Below are 15,764 nucleotides of genomic sequence, written 5' to 3'. Positions count from 1 at the left end.
AGTTACCCAGCCCTTCACTCTGCAGGGCCTGACACCTAGCTAGGGGTTAACTTGTCCCTCTACCAATCCCGGGGGGGGTCTCAGTAATGTCCCAGCCCAGTCTAGAGGCTTAAAAAGGAGATCAATAGGGCCAATGAAGATCAGTACAGTTTCCAGGGGCTAGCACAAGTCCTGGGGCGAGCACCGACCCTGTGCCCCGACCTCCACACAGATTAATCCAAGCCCCACTCACCAGGCTCAATAGGTTCTGCGGGGCGTCCTTTGGGGTCTCCTCTGCAGGGGGGAACCAGGCACCGACAATATGCCTCGAGGCCCCCCTTTCCGCGGCGTCACCCGGGGCCCAGGGGTTCCAAAACGGCCTCTGGACGGCCACTCTCTCCTCACCCGGGCCTCCTTCTCTCAGAGGGGCCTGGGGCTCCAACACGGTGTCTGGGCACCCGTGGGGGAAGCCTGCCTGGCTTTCCTCCCACGTTATAAGGCTCCTGCAGACGGCTTCGTTGGAGGGGGCGGGGCTGGCACCGACAATGTGCCCCGGCCCCTCACTTAGGACCGCAGACCGGCGGGGTGGCCTCCCGCTCCGGTCGCTCCAATTCGGGGCTCCCTCCTCGGCACGGGGGCCCCGCACCAACACTTCACCTGGGTCTCCTTCCCTCACGGGGACCCAGGGCTTGGCGACGCTCTCCTCGCTCTGGCGGGCCGGCACTGACAGCGTGCCCCGGCCCCGCCTTCTCCACCGGCCCCTCGCGTGGGGCACAGACCGGCGGGGTGGCCTCCCGCTCCGGTCGCTTCTCTCGGGGCTCCCTCTTCGTCACGGGGGCCCCGCAACGGAGCTTCACCCGGGTCCCCCTCCTACCTCACGGGGACCCGGGGCTTCGATTTCCCTTCTCCCGGCCTTCTCGGCCGATAACCAATCCCTGCGCGGCCTTCAGGGGTCACGGCCGCGCAGGCCAATCAGTGCGTGGCGGGGGCGGGCCGATGACGCGGTCAGGCCCCCGTCACGTGACGAGGTAGACGGCGGCTTCAGGGCCCAGCGCGGCCCTCACTCCACTTCGGCGGCCCTCTCCTGGCACCGGCGGCCGCCGCAACGAGGCCCTCAGCAGTGGGGGGGTCCCACACACGCCGGACCGCGGCGGTGAATCCCAGCGGCGATAAAGGGTAGGCTCCCTTGTAATTTGTGGAAAAGTAAATTTTGCCATGTTCTGTGTCCCTACGTGTTCCCCATCCTATGTTATATGTGCACGATTAATATGCATATGTATTCCCCATGATCGATTAAAGATGCAATCATAGTTGTGTCCATCTCTAGTATGCCAGTTTCCAGTTCTCGTGAAAGCTACGAGTATTGAGCCTATGTAAAGTTATGTTGCCACGTTTTACAGTGTGCACGTTATTTCATTGTAAAGTCCCCGTTTCTAGGCCTCAAAAGGGCCCGGACTCAGATTCAGCTCCTGTCTTCTGAACCCTCGCTGAGGAGCGATACAGCCCCCACCTGTATCCCTGACCCTTCACTTACTTCCTGTCTCACAGTGCCCGGCTCGTCCTGGCTCTGCCTGCCAGTCTGCCAAGAGTATGTTATGATTCTAGTTATCAGTCCAGCCCTCCTTCTCTGCATTCCTAAGCTACTGAATCGCATCAATAGTTTCAGTCATCGTCTAGCCTTTACGTCTCCATGTAAGAGAAATACTGTATTAATGGTCATTTAATATTCCTCAACACACACTACATGTAGAACAATGCATGCACCAGTCTTAGTGTCTGTTAGCCTTTGCCCTGATAACTTTTGGATTCTATCAACATGTTCTCTAAACATCAGATACTAGATAGTGTTTAGGTACATGTCGCTCTGACTCTCCAGACTTTCGTCTCTCCTTCTAGCTCAGAAGTCATAGCCCCCAGCTTCTCCCTAGTTACACGTCATTGCCAGCTTGCGCGCACCACTAGGTTAGAGGTCCCGGCTCCTCAGGTAGCCCCCTCCATGTTTCCGCCCCATTTTATGACATATTCTGTTACGTTTACATCACATGTCTATGTTCACGCCTCCTGTTACACCTACTTTCACCCTTATCTTTCGCGGCTGTTACAGGCCCCACCCACTGTTACGCCTACTGTATGTACTGTAATGCAATTGTTTTAGTATATATACTTGTGTACTGTTATTAAAAGCCAGCGCGCTCATTCCAGATCCTGCCCGACAGCTGTCGGGGCCCCCTGTTGGCTAGCCATCCCAGATCTTGCCCGTGCAGGTTGTCCTGTTCCTGTCCTTTATGCTGTATTAAACCTGCAAACTCCTACTACCTCGAATCTTGACTCTTATTTATTGAGCTATCTGTTATTGTTATGTCCAGTCAAAAATAGAGGTATTATTTATTTATTTACCACAAATTAATTAATTAATTATATAGCGGACAGCGCGCTGGAACGAGGGTAGGCTCCTCAGCGCTATTCCTCCTCACAGTTTCCTCAGCGCCTGCACAGCGCGATTCTCCTCAGCAGATGGCGCTATTTACAGCGCACTACTCCTCAGACCACAGCGCTATTTCTCCTCACAATCTTCTCAGCACTATGGCGCTATTCACAGCGCACTGCTTGTTCAGCAGTCCAGGGGCAGGTTGACTGAGGCAGATTAGTGAGGCACAGTTCCTCGGGGGCAGCTCCTCCCAGTCCAGCGCTTCCACAGGGGCCGCAACTTCCCAAAACAGCGCTTCCAGGGCACAGCGTCCAGCAGGTACACCTCACAGGGGCTCAATCCTCCCCAGGCGGCTCCACACGGCCCAGCACTTCAAAGGGGGGTAGACAGTCCCACTGCAGTTCCTCAGGGGGGCAAACTCCTCACCTCCTGGGGGGAATCCAATTAGCTCCTTCCCTTCCCAGTGCTCTTTCAGCGCGCCGCTGGCCTGGTTCAAGATCCCAACTATGACAGGGACCTAGTCAGGGGCCCTCCCTTGTCAGGGGCCCATAGGGGACAGCAGAGAGGGGGTTCTAGGGGTGCAGGGCCCAGCTCACAGGCCCATGTGGCGGTAGCACCTCACAGCAGGTCCCCTCGCTTCTTTGTCCCTGCGCTGACTGACTCTCTGGTGACACTTCTCCCTATTTATACCCTCCTCCCAGGCAGTGCCAGGACCTTCTAGAATGTTGGCACATCTAGCCTAAACTGGTTCTAGGGGAGGGGGTGAGCACCCTGGGTGCCAGGCTTTCCCTCCAAAAGCTAGGGGTAGCTGGGTAATATTATCTAGACCGCTGACCTATGTCAGTCCAGTGGCAAAACCCATGGCCATGGCATCCATTTTAAAAGCAATACATTTCAATCAGGTGCAGTTTTAAAATGGGGGTGCAGTTTTAAAATGGGGGATTTTACAAGTGCTCACATTATGTCAGGTAATTAAATTTTTCAAAAGGGGTCTCACACCACTCATGGCCTATATCAGGTTTAATCCCATGGGGGAGACAATCCAGATAAGGGGGTCAAAAGCGAAAAATTTTGGGGGGAAAAGGCCAAGTCCAACAATGAGGATCTCCTGGAAGAGACCTTTCAGAATCTTAACCTTGGAGACCTAGAATAGAATACAATAGAATAAAATAGAATACAATAGAATAAAATAGAACGGAGTAGAATGGAATGGAATAGAGAAGAATAGAGTAGAATAGAATAGAGTAGAATAGAGTAGAGTAGAATAGAGTAGAGTAAAATGGAATAGAGTGGAATAGAGTAGGATGGCGTAGAGTAGAATTGAGCACAGTAGAGTAGAATGGAATAGAGTAGAATAGAGTAGGATGGAGAAGAATAGAGTAGAGTAGAATGAACAGAGTAGAGTATCATAGAATAGAGTACAATGGAATTGAGCAGAATAGAGTAGAATAAAGTGGACTAGAATAAAGTGGAATAGAGTGGAGCACAATGGAGTAGAGTTTAATGGAATAGAGCTGTGGTTCCCAAACTGTGCGCCGCAGCGCCCCGGTGCACCGTAATGAGGTGCCAGGGGCGCCGCGCACACTAGGGTGACCAACCGTCCGTAAATTCCACGGGCCTTTTATCTGTAATTTTGGCCATCACAGGGAGCAGCGCTGCTCCCCTGTGAGAGGCTTAACCCCCGCTGCTGGAGGCGCCTCGCACTCCTCCAGGAGCACAAGAGCAGCCCCTCCCGCCCATTGTCATTCAGTATGCCGCTGATTGCCACTTACTGAATGACAATGGGGCAGTCTGGGGTTGTGACACCATGTGGTGGCCTCCTCCTGCCTCAGACAGTGTACAGAAGGGCATTCTGCACGATAAAAAGTAAAACGCCCACGCTGCAACGTTAGAAAACACTTCATTCAAAGAAGCCTGTAAAACAAGTTAAAAAGAACGGGTTATCGTTCTCTCACTGTCCTGTCATTTTAGAACTGAAGTATTTTCAATATTGTATTCAACAAAGCCATGGTTGCTCTTTTTTTTTTTTTTTAAGGAACTAGCAACCATTGACAAAGCCAATAGTCCTGGCTTGTTGAGGTGTAATGATACTTGCTGTATTATATATCTGGATGCAATGACAGAAACAACATAATACCAGTGAGGCGGAACACTATGCTAAGCGCAGATTTTTAGCCTAGGTGTTTTAAGCTGCGCTCTTAATTACGTCAAACACCCCCTTTGAAGAGACCCCCCAGTTTTTTTACACCGCTTAAAGCCCTGGAAACAACACCATGTTACAGTAACCTCACATCCTGGCACTGTGCATCATGCATGACTTCTACGTTTTCAGTCTGCCTATGTGCAGGGGCATAGTGAACTCTCCCCCACCGCACCCCACCCTTTGCTGTAGTTCATTCTTGATGGGACTCTTCTGCCTGCAACTCTGCAAACAAAGGCTCAGCTCATAATGTGAAAAGGTGGGTGAGTAAATAAGTGAAGGAATGTCTGAATGGCTGGATGGATTACTGAAAGGATGAATGCATGAATGAAAGGGGGAATGGATAGATAATGAAAGAAAGGATGGATGAGTGAATGAATGGAAGTGTGGAAGAGAGAAAAGATAAATAGATGGATGTATGGGTGGAAGGGTAGATGTATGGGTGGAAGGGTAGATGGATGGGTAAAAGTGTGGATGGGTGTGTGAAAGGATGGATGCATGAGTGAAAGGGCAGCTGATGGGCAAGTGAATTGGTGGATGGGTGTGTGAAAGGATGGATGGGTGGATGAATGAAAGGGTAGATGATGGGCAAGTGAATGGGAGGATGGATGAATTGATAAGTGAAATGGTGAATGGATGAGTGAAAGGGTGGATGTAAGGATTGATGAGTTAGTGAAAGGGGGTAGATGGACAAAAGGATGGATAGATGAGTGAAGTGAAAGTGTGGATGGATGAGAGAACGGATGACTGGATGAGTGAACGGATGGTTGGATGAGTGAAAGAATGGATGAGTAATAGGATCAATGGATGGATTCATGAATGGATGAGTAAATGGGTGGGTAGATGGATGGATAAGTGAAAGGGGGATGGAGAGAGAAAGGGAGGATGAATGACTGAAAGGGTGAATGGGTGGAAGGATAAATGACTGGGTGGATGGATGAGTAAGTGAATGGGTGGATGGATGAGTAAGTGAATGGATGGCTGGGTGGAAGAGTGGATGCATGGATGATTGTACAGATGGATGGGGTGAAAGGGTGGGTAGATGAATAACGGATGGATGAGTGAAAGGGTGGATGGAGGGATGGATGAATGAAATGATGGACGGAAGGATATATGGTGTGCAAATGGTTGAATATGTTTGGATATAGATGGGCACACAGATGGAAGGACAGACCTTTTTAGTGTAAACAGACCAAACTCAATCCTCCATTTTCTCAGAGCGGGTCTCAGTACCAAAAGGTACTGAAAGCAGCAGCTGGCATAAATAAGGGTTTGGGACCAGGCACTCTGTTGGGGAAAAAAACGATGGATTGGGATGCAGCCAAAGTGATTGCCAGTGGGTGAGATTAATAATTCAAGCATTCCAACTAATATAATACCTTCATTGCGTCCCAAATACTTTAAGGAACATAACAGGAGACACCACCCACCCACCCACCGGTAAAAAAAGGGTGGGGAGCCACGGCCAACTGCCGATTAGGTCAGGGGAGCCACAGGTCAAAAAAGTTTGGGAACCACTGGAATAGAGTATAATGGAATAGAGTAGAATATAGCAGAGTAGAATAGAGTAGAGGATAATAGAATAGAGTAGAATAGGGTAGAATAGGGTAGAATGGAATAGAGTAGAATAGAGTAGAATAAAGTGGAATAGAGTGGAGTACAATTGAGTAGAGTTTAATGGAATAGAGTATAATGGAATCGAGTAGAATATAGTAGAGTAGAGGATAATAGAATAGAGTAGAATAGGGTAGAATGGAATAGAGTAGAATAAAGTGGAATAGAGTGGAGTACAATGGAGTAGAGTATAATGGAATAGAGTATGATGGAATAGAGTAGAATATAGCAGAGTAGAATAGAGTAGAGGATAATAGAATAGGGTAGAATGGAATAGAGCAGAATAGAGTAGAGGATAATAGAATAGAGTAGAATGGAATAGAGTAGAATATAGCACAGTAGAATAGGCCAGAATAGAGTAGAGGGTAATAGAATAGAGTACAATGGAACAAAGCAGAATAGAGTAGAATAGAATAAAGTGGAATAGAGTGGAGTATAATGGAGTAGAGTATAATGGAATAGAGTAGAATAGAGTACAATGGAATAGAGTAGAATAGAATAAAGTGGAATAGAGTGGAGTATAATGGAGTAGAGTATAATGGAATAGAGTAGAATAGAGTACAATGGAATAGAGTAGAATAGAATAAAGTGGAATAGAATAGAGTGGAGTACAATGGAGTAGAGTAGAGTATAATGGAATACAGTATAATGGAATAGAGTAGAATAGAATAAAGTGGAATAGAATAGAGTGGAGTACAATGGAGTAGAGTAGAGTATAATGGAATACAGTATAATGGAATAGAGTAGAATATAGCAGAGTAGAATAGAGTGGAGGATAATAGAATAGGGTAGAATGGTATAGACCAGGATAGAGTAGAGGATAATAGAATGGAGTAGAATGGAATAGAGTAGAATATAGCAGAGTAGAATAGAGTGGAGGATAATAGAATAGAGTACAATGGAATAGAGTAGAATAGAATAAAGTGGAATAGAATAGAGTGGAGTACAATGGAGTAGAGTATAATGGAATAGAGTAGAATAGAGTACAATGGAATAGAGTAGAATAGAATAAAGTGGAATAGAATAGAGTGGAGTACAATGGAGTAGAGTAGAGTATAATGGAATACAGTATAATGGAATAGAGTAGAATATAGCAGAGTAGAATAGAGTGGAGGATAATAGAATAGAGTAGAATGGAATCGAGTAGAATATAGCACAGTAGAATAGACCAGAATAGAGTAGAGGGTAATAGAATAGAGTACAATGGAACAAAGCAGAATAGAGTAGAATAGAATAAAGTGGAATAGAATAGAGTGGAGTATAATGGAGTAGAGTATAATGGAATAGAGTAGAATGGAATAGAGCAGAATAGAGTAGAGTATAATAGAATAGAGTGCAATGGAATAGAGTAGAGTACAATGGAATAGAGTAGAATAGAGTACAATGGAATAGAGTAGAATAGAATAAAGTGGAATAGAATAGAGTGGAGTACAATGGAGTAGAGTAGAGTATAATGGAATACAGTATAATGGAATAGAGTAAAATAGGGCAGAGTATAATGGAATAGAGTAGAATAGAGCAGAATAAAGTAGAGGATACCAGAATAGAGTAGAATAGAGCAGAGTAGAATAGAATAAAGTGGAATAGAATAAAGTGGAATAGAACAGAGTGGAGTACAATGGAGTAGAATAGAGTAGAATGGAATATAGTAGGATAGAGCAGACTAGAGAGGAATAGAGTTGAATAGAGAGGAATAGAGTAGAATTGGGAACCATAGAGTACAGTAGAATAGAGTTGAATGAAGTATAGAAGAGTAGAATAGAATAGAGTAGAACAGAGTAGAATAGAATAGAGAGGAATAGAGTAGAATAGCGTACAATAGAATTGAATAGGATAGAGTAAAGTAGAACAGAGCAGAATGAAGTATAGTAGAATAGAATAGAGTATAACAGAGTAGAATGGGAGTAGAGTAGAATACAAAAGATTAGAATAGAGTAGAATACAAAAGATTAGAATAGAGTAAAGTAGAATGGAGTAGAGTAGAATACAAAAGATTAGAATAGAGTAGAGTACAAAAGATTAGAATAGAGTAAAGTAGAATAGAGTAGAGAAGAATGAGTAGAGTAGAATACAAAATATTAGAATAGAGTAGAGTAGAGTACAAAAGATTAGAATAGAGTAAAGTAGAATGGAGTAGAGTAGAATACAAAAGATTAGAATAGAGGAGAGTAGAATACAAAAGATTAGAATAAAGTAGAACAGAGTAGAGTAGAATGGAGTAGACTAGAATACAAAAGATTAGAACAGAGTAGAGTACAAAAGATTAGAATAGAGTAAAGTAGAATGGAGTAGAGTAGAATACAAAAGATTAGAATAGAGGAGAGTAGAATACAAAAGATTAGAATAGAGTAAAGTAGAATACAAAATATTAGAATAGTGTAAAGTAGAATAGAGTAAAATAGAACGGAGTAGAGTAGAATACAAAAGAATAGAGTAGAATACAAAAGATTAAAATAGAGTAGAATACAAAAGATTAGAATAGAGTAGAATACAAAAGATTAGAATAGAGTAAAGTAGAATAGAGTAAAGTAGAATACAAAAGATTAGAATAGAGTAGAGTAGAATACAAAAGATTAGAATAGAGTAGAGTAGAGTAGAGTAGAATACAAAAGATTAGAATAGAGGAGAGTAGAATACAAAAGATTAGAATAGAGTAAAGTAGAATACAAAATATTAGAATAGAGTAAAGTAGAATAGAGTAAAATAGAATGGAGTAGAGTAGAATACAAAAGAATAGAGTAGAATACAAAAGATTAGAATAGAGTAGAATACAAAAGATTAGAATAGAGTAAAGTAGAATAGAGTAGAGTAGAATGGAGTAGAGTAGAATACAAAAGATTAGAATAGAGGAGAGTAGAATACAAAAGATTAGAATAGAGTAAAGTAGAATACAAAATATTAGAATAGAGTAAAGTGGAATAGAGTAAAATAGAATGGAGTAGAGTAGAATACAAAAGAATAGAGTAGAATACAAAAGATTAAAATAGAGTAAAGTAGAGTAGAATGGAGTAGAGTAGAATACAAAAGATTAGAATAGATTAGAATACAAAAGATTAGAATAGAGTAAAGTAAAATGGAGTAGAGTAGAATACAAAAGATTAGAATAGAGTAGAATACAAAAGATTAGAATAGAGTAAAGTAGAATGGAGTAGAGTAGAATACAAAAGATCAGAATAGAGTAGAGTAGAATACAAAAGATTAGAATAGAGTAAAGTAGAATAAAGTAGAATAGAGTAGAGTAGAATGGAATAGTGTAGAATACAAAAGATTAGAACAGAGTAGAGTACAAAAGATTAGAATAGAGTAGAGTAGAATGGAGTAGAGTAGAATACAAAAGATTAGAATAGAGGAGAGTACAAAAGATTAGAATAGAGTAAAATAGAATGGAGTAGAGTAGAATACAAAACATTAGAATAGAGTAGAGTAGAATACAAAAGATTAGAATAGAGTAAAGTAGAATGGAGTAGAGTAGAATACAAAAGATTAGAATAGAGTAGAGTAGAATACAAAAGATTAGAATATAGTAGAGTAGAATACAAAAGATTAGAGTAGAGTAGAATACAAAAGATTAGACTAGAGTAGAGTAGAATACACAAGATTAGAATAGAGTAAAGTAGAATGGAGTAGAGTAGAATACAAAAGAGTAGAGTAGAATACAAAGGATTAGAATAGAGTAGAGTAGAATAGAGTAGAGTAGAATACAAAGGATTAGAATAGAGTAAAGTAGAATAGAGTAAAGTAGAATGGAGTAGAGTAGAATACAAAAGATTAGAATAGAGTAGAATACAAAAGATTAGAGTAAAGTAGAATGGAGTAGAGTAGAATACAAAAGATTAGAATAGAGTAGAGTAGAATACAAAAGATTAGAATAGAGTAGAGTAGAATACAAAAGATTAGAATAGAGTAGAGTAGAATACAAAAGATTAGAATAGAGTAAAGCAGAGTGGAGTAGAGTAGATTAGAATAGAATCGAGTAGAATGGAGCAGAGTAGATTAGAATAGAGTTGAGTGGAATGGAGTAGATTAGAATAGAGTCGAGTAGAATGGAATAGAGTAGAGACCTGCTCTTTTATATTTACAGTGTTTAGAACACTTTACTGTTTGTTGGTATGTGACAAGATTTTTAATAGCTGTGTATTTTGCCTATGCTTGAGATTGAAATGTATAATATTTACCTAATGATATTATTTGTTACGTTAATTTTGTATGATTGTATTTACTGTACTTTTATAATTGCCGAAGACAATCAAATAAAGTAATTATTGAATTGAATAGAGTAGAATATAGCAGAATAAAATAGACTAGAGTAGAAGAGAATACAGTAGAGTAGAGTAGAATAGATTAGCATTGAGTAGAGTAGATTAGAGAAGGGTAGAATAGCGAAGATTACAATTTAGTAGAGTAGAATACAAAAGATTAGAATAGAGTAAAGTAGAATGGAGTAGAGTAGAATACAAAAGATTAGAATAGAGTAGAGTAGAATACAAAAGATTGGAATAAAGTAGAATAGAGTAAAGTAGAATACAAACGATTCGAATAGAGTAGAGTAGAATACAAAAGATTAGAATAGAGTAGAGTAGAATACAAAAGATTAGAATAGAGTAAAGTAGAATAGAGTAAAGTAGAATGGAGTAGAGTAGAATACACAAGATTAGAATAGAGTAAAGTAGAATGGAGTAGAGTAGAATACAAAAGAGTAGAGTAGAATACAAAGGATTAGAATAGAGTAGAGTAGAATAGAGTAGAGTAGAATACAAAGGATTAGAATAGAGTAAAGTAGAATAGAGTAAAGTAGAATGGAGTAGAGTAGAATACAAAAGATTAGAATAGAGTAGAATACAAAAGATTAGAGTAAAGTAGAATGGAGTAGAGTAGAATACAAAAGATTAGAATAGAGTAGAGTAGAATACAAAAGATTAGAATAGAGTAGAGTAGAATACAAAAGATTAGAATAGAGTAAAGCAGAGTGGAGTAGAGTAGATTAGAATAGAATCGAGTAGAATGGAGCAGAGTAGATTAGAATAGAGTTGAGTGGAATGGAGTAGAGTAGAATAGAGTCGAGTAGAATGGAATAGAGTAGAGACCTGCTCTTTTATCTTTACAGTGTTTAGAACACTTTACTGTTTGTTGGTATGTGACAAGATTTTTAATAGCTGTGTATTTTGCCTATGCTTGAGATTGAAATGTATAATATTTACCTAATGATATTATTTGTTACGTTAATTTTGTATGATTGTATTTACTGTACTTTTATAATTGCCGAAGACAATCAAATAAAGTAATTATTGAATTGAATAGAGTAGAATATAGCAGAATAAAATAGACTAGAGTAGAAGAGAATACAGTAGAGTAGAGTAGAATAGATTAGCATTGAGTAGAGTAGATTAGAGAAGGGTAGAATAGCGAAGATTACAATTTAGTAGAGTAGAATACAAAAGATTAGAATAGAGTAAAGTAGAATGGAGTAGAGTAGAATACAAAAGATTAGAATAGAGTAGAGTAGAATACAAAAGATTGGAATAAAGTAGAATAGAGTAAAGTAGAATACAAACGATTCGAATAGAGTAGAGTAGAATACAAAAGATTAGAATAGAGTAGAATACAAAAGATTAGAATAGAGTAAAGTAGAATAGAGTAAAGTAGAATGGAGTAGAGTAGAATACAAAAGATTAGAATAGAGTAGAGTACAAAAGATTAGAATAGACTAAAATAGAATGGAGTAGAGTAGAATACAAAACATTAGAATAGAGTAGAGTAGAATACAAACGATTAGAATAGAGTAAAGTAGAATGGAGTAGAGTAGAATACAAAAGATTGGAATAAAGTAGAATAGAGTAAAGTAGAATACAAAAGATTCGAGTAGAGTAGAATACAAAAGATTTGAATAGAGTAGAGTAGAATACAAAAGATTTGAATAGAGTAGAGTAGAATACAAAAGATTAGAATAGAGTAAAGTAGAATAGAGTAAAGTAGAATGGAGTAGAGTAGAATACAAAAGATTAGAATAGAGTAGAATACAAAAGATTAGAGTAAAGTAGAATGGAGTAGAGTAGAATACAAAAGATTAGAATAGAGTAGAGTAGAATACAAAAGATTAGAATAGAGTAGAGTAGAATACAAAAGATTAGAATAGAGTAAAGCAGAGTGGAGTAGAGTAGATTAGAATAGAATCGAGTAGAATGGAGCAGAGTAGATTAGAATAGAGTTGAGTGGAATGGAGTAGAGTAGATTAGAATAGAGTCGAGTAGAATGGAATAGAGTAGAGACCTGCTCTTTTATATTTACAGTGTTTAGAACACTTTACTGTTTGTTGGTATGTGACAAGATTTTTAATAGCTGTGTATTTTGCCTATGCTTGAGATTGAAATGTATAATATTTACCTAATGATATTATTTGTTACGTTAATTTTGTATGATTGTATTTACTGTACTTTTATAATTGCCGAAGACAATCAAATAAAGTAATTATTGAATTGAATAGAGTAGAATATAGCAGAATAAAATAGACTAGAGTAGAAGAGAATACAGTAGAGTAGAGTAGAATAGATTAGCATTGAGTAGAGTAGATTAGAGAAGGGTAGAATAGCGAAGATTACAATTTAGTAGAGTAGAATACAAAAGATTAGAATAGAGTAAAGTAGAATGGAGTAGAGTAGAATACAAAAGATTAGAATAGAGTAGAGTAGAATACAAAAGATTGGAATAAAGTAGAATAGAGTAAAGTAGAATACAAACGATTCGAATAGAGTAGAATACAAAAGATTAGAATAGAGTAGAATACAAAAGATTAGAATAGAGTAAAGTAGAATAGAGTAAAGTAGAATGGAGTAGAGTAGAATACAAAAGATTAGAATAGAGTAGAGTACAAAAGATTAGAATAGACTAAAATAGAATGGAGTAGAGTAGAATACAAAACATTAGAATAGAGTAGAGTAGAATACAAACGATTAGAATAGAGTAAAGTAGAATGGAGTAGAGTAGAATACAAAAGATTGGAATAAAGTAGAATAGAGTAAAGTAGAATACAAAAGATTCGAGTAGAGTAGAATACAAAAGATTTGAATAGAGTAGAGTAGAATACAAAAGATTTGAATAGAGTAGAGTAGAATACAAAAGATTAGAATAGAGTAAAGTAGAATAGAGTAAAGTAGAATGGAGTAGAGTAGAATACAAAAGATTAGAATAGAGTAGAGTAGAATACAAAATATTAGAATAGAGTAAAGTAGAATGGAGTAGAGTAGAATACAAAAGATTAGAATAGAGTAAAATAGAATGGAGTAGAGTAGAATACAAAACATTAGAATAGAGTAGAGTAGAATACAGAAGATTAGAATAGAGTAAAGTAGAATGGAGTAGAGTAGAATACAAAAGATTAGAATAGAGTAGAGTAGAATACAAAAGATCGGAATAAAGTAGAATAGAGTAAAGTAGAATACAAAAGATTCGAATAGAGTAGAATACAAAAGATTAGAGTAGAGTAGAATACAAAAGATTAGAATAGAGTAAAGTAGAATAGAGTAAAGTAGAATAGAGTAAAGTAGAATAGAGTAAAGTAGAATGGAGTAGTGTAGAATACAATAGTGGAGAAGTGTGGCTCACTGGTTAGAAGCGGCAGACCCTGAAGCAGAGGTCGGCCTGGGACCAGTGTTCAATTCCCGTCGCGGCAGGGTCTTGGGTCAATGTCCGCGGACTCGATAATTCTCGCCTAGGTGCCTAAGCTAACCATGGGTCCCACTCTGCAACTCTGGGCAATAGCTTGATTAATCTCCACAACGGCCCCATCAGCGCCGGGGATGCCTGGCTTCACCTTGGGGGTGCCCAGGAGGGACCATCTCACAGGGAAAGCCAGGACGGGTTCCCCAGTGGTATACAGCGCCAGGACACTCCGAGATGGAGTAACAGTGTGCTTTACAAGTATACATTTACAAAAGATTATAATAGAGTAGAATACAAAAGATTAGAATATAGTAGAGTAGAATACAAAAGATTAGACTAGAGTAGAATACAAAAGATTAGAATAGAGTAAAGTAGAATAGAGTAACGTAGAATACAAAAGATTCGAATAGAGTAGAGTAGAATACACAAGATTAGAATAGAGTAAAGTAGAATGGAGTAGAGTAGAATACAAAAGATTAGAGTAGAGTAGAATACAAAGGATTAGAATAGAGTAAAGTAGAATAGAGTAGAATACAAAGGATTAGAATAGAGTAAAGTAGAATAGAGTAAAGTATAATGAGTAGAGTAGAATACAAAAGATTAGAATAGAGTAGAGTAGAATACAAAAGATTAGAATAGAGTAAAGCAGAATAGAGTAGAGTAATAATAATAATAATAATAATCCACATTTGTAAAGCGCACAATCACCCGTAAGGGTCTCTAGGCGCTGGGGGCCGTCGGGAAGATTAAGCGAGCTATTGCCCAGAGTCACATGGTGCTGGGCTAACCTGCCGCCGGAGCCGGGGATCGAACCCTGATCCCCAGATTCCAGCGTCAGTCGCCCTGGCCGCGGCGCCACACCTCTCCCTAATGGAGTAGAGTAGATTAGAATAGATTCGAGTAGAATGGAGCAGAGTAGATTAGAATAGAGTCGAGTAGAATGGAGCAGAGTAGAATGGAGCAGAGTAGAATGGAGCAGAGTAGAATGGAGCAGATTAGAATAGAGTGGAATGGAGTAGAGTAGATTAGAATAGAGTCGAGTAGAATGGAATAGAGTAGAGACCTGCTCTTTTATATTTACAGTGTTTAGAAAACTTTACTGTTTGTTGGTATGTGACAAGATTTTTAATAGCTGTGTATTTTGCCTATGCTTGAGATTGAATTGTATAATATTTACCTAATGATATTATTTGTTGCGCTCATTTTTGTATGATTGTATTTACTATACTTTTATAATTGCCGAAGACAATCAAATAAAGTAATTATTGAATTGAGTAGAGTAGAATACAGCAGAATAAAATAGACTAGAGTAGACGAGAATACAGTAGAGTAGAGTAGATTAGCATTGAGTAGAGTAGAGTAGATTAGAGAAGAGTAGAAAAGAGAAGATTAGAATTCAGTAGAGTAGAATACAAAAGATTAGAATAGAGTAAAGTAGAATGGAGTAGAGTAGAATACAAAAGATTAGAATAGAGTAGAGTAGAATACAAAAGATTGGAATAAAGTAGAATAGAGTAAAGTAGAATACAAAAGATTTGAATAGAGTAGAGTAGAATACAAAAGATTAGAATAGAGTAGAGTAGAATACAAAAGATTAGAGTAGAGTACAAAAGATTAGAATAGAGTAAAGTAGAATGGAGTAGAGCAGAATACAAAACATTAGAATGGAGCAGAGTAGAATACAAAAGATTAGAATAGAGTGAAGTAGAATGGAGCAGAGTAGAATGGAGCAGATTAGAATAGAGTCGAGTAGAATGGAGTAGAGTAGATTAGAATAGAGTGGAGTAGAATGGAATAGAGTAGAGACCTGCTCTTTTATATTTACCGTGTTTAGAAAACTTTACTGTTTGTTGGTATGTGGCGAGATTTTTAATAGCTGTGTATTTT

The 15,764-nt window shown here is 39.0% G+C and overlaps 1 protein-coding gene across 2 annotated transcripts in view; it reads right to left on the bottom strand.

Annotated features, from left to right (window-relative positions):
• The window catches only part of WNK3 (WNK lysine deficient protein kinase 3), an 856,642-nt gene that overhangs the window by 552,172 nt on the left and 288,706 nt on the right, over positions 1-15,764 (bottom strand). The gene's annotated exons all lie outside the window — the stretch shown is intronic.

The sequence above is a fragment of the Lissotriton helveticus genome, chromosome 10 (assembly GCF_964261635.1).
Source record: "Lissotriton helveticus chromosome 10, aLisHel1.1, whole genome shotgun sequence".
Lineage (NCBI taxonomy): Eukaryota > Metazoa > Chordata > Amphibia > Caudata > Salamandridae > Lissotriton > Lissotriton helveticus.
The sequence above is the reverse complement of the archived record's forward strand: the minus strand, read 5'-3'. Positions and strand labels throughout refer to the sequence as shown.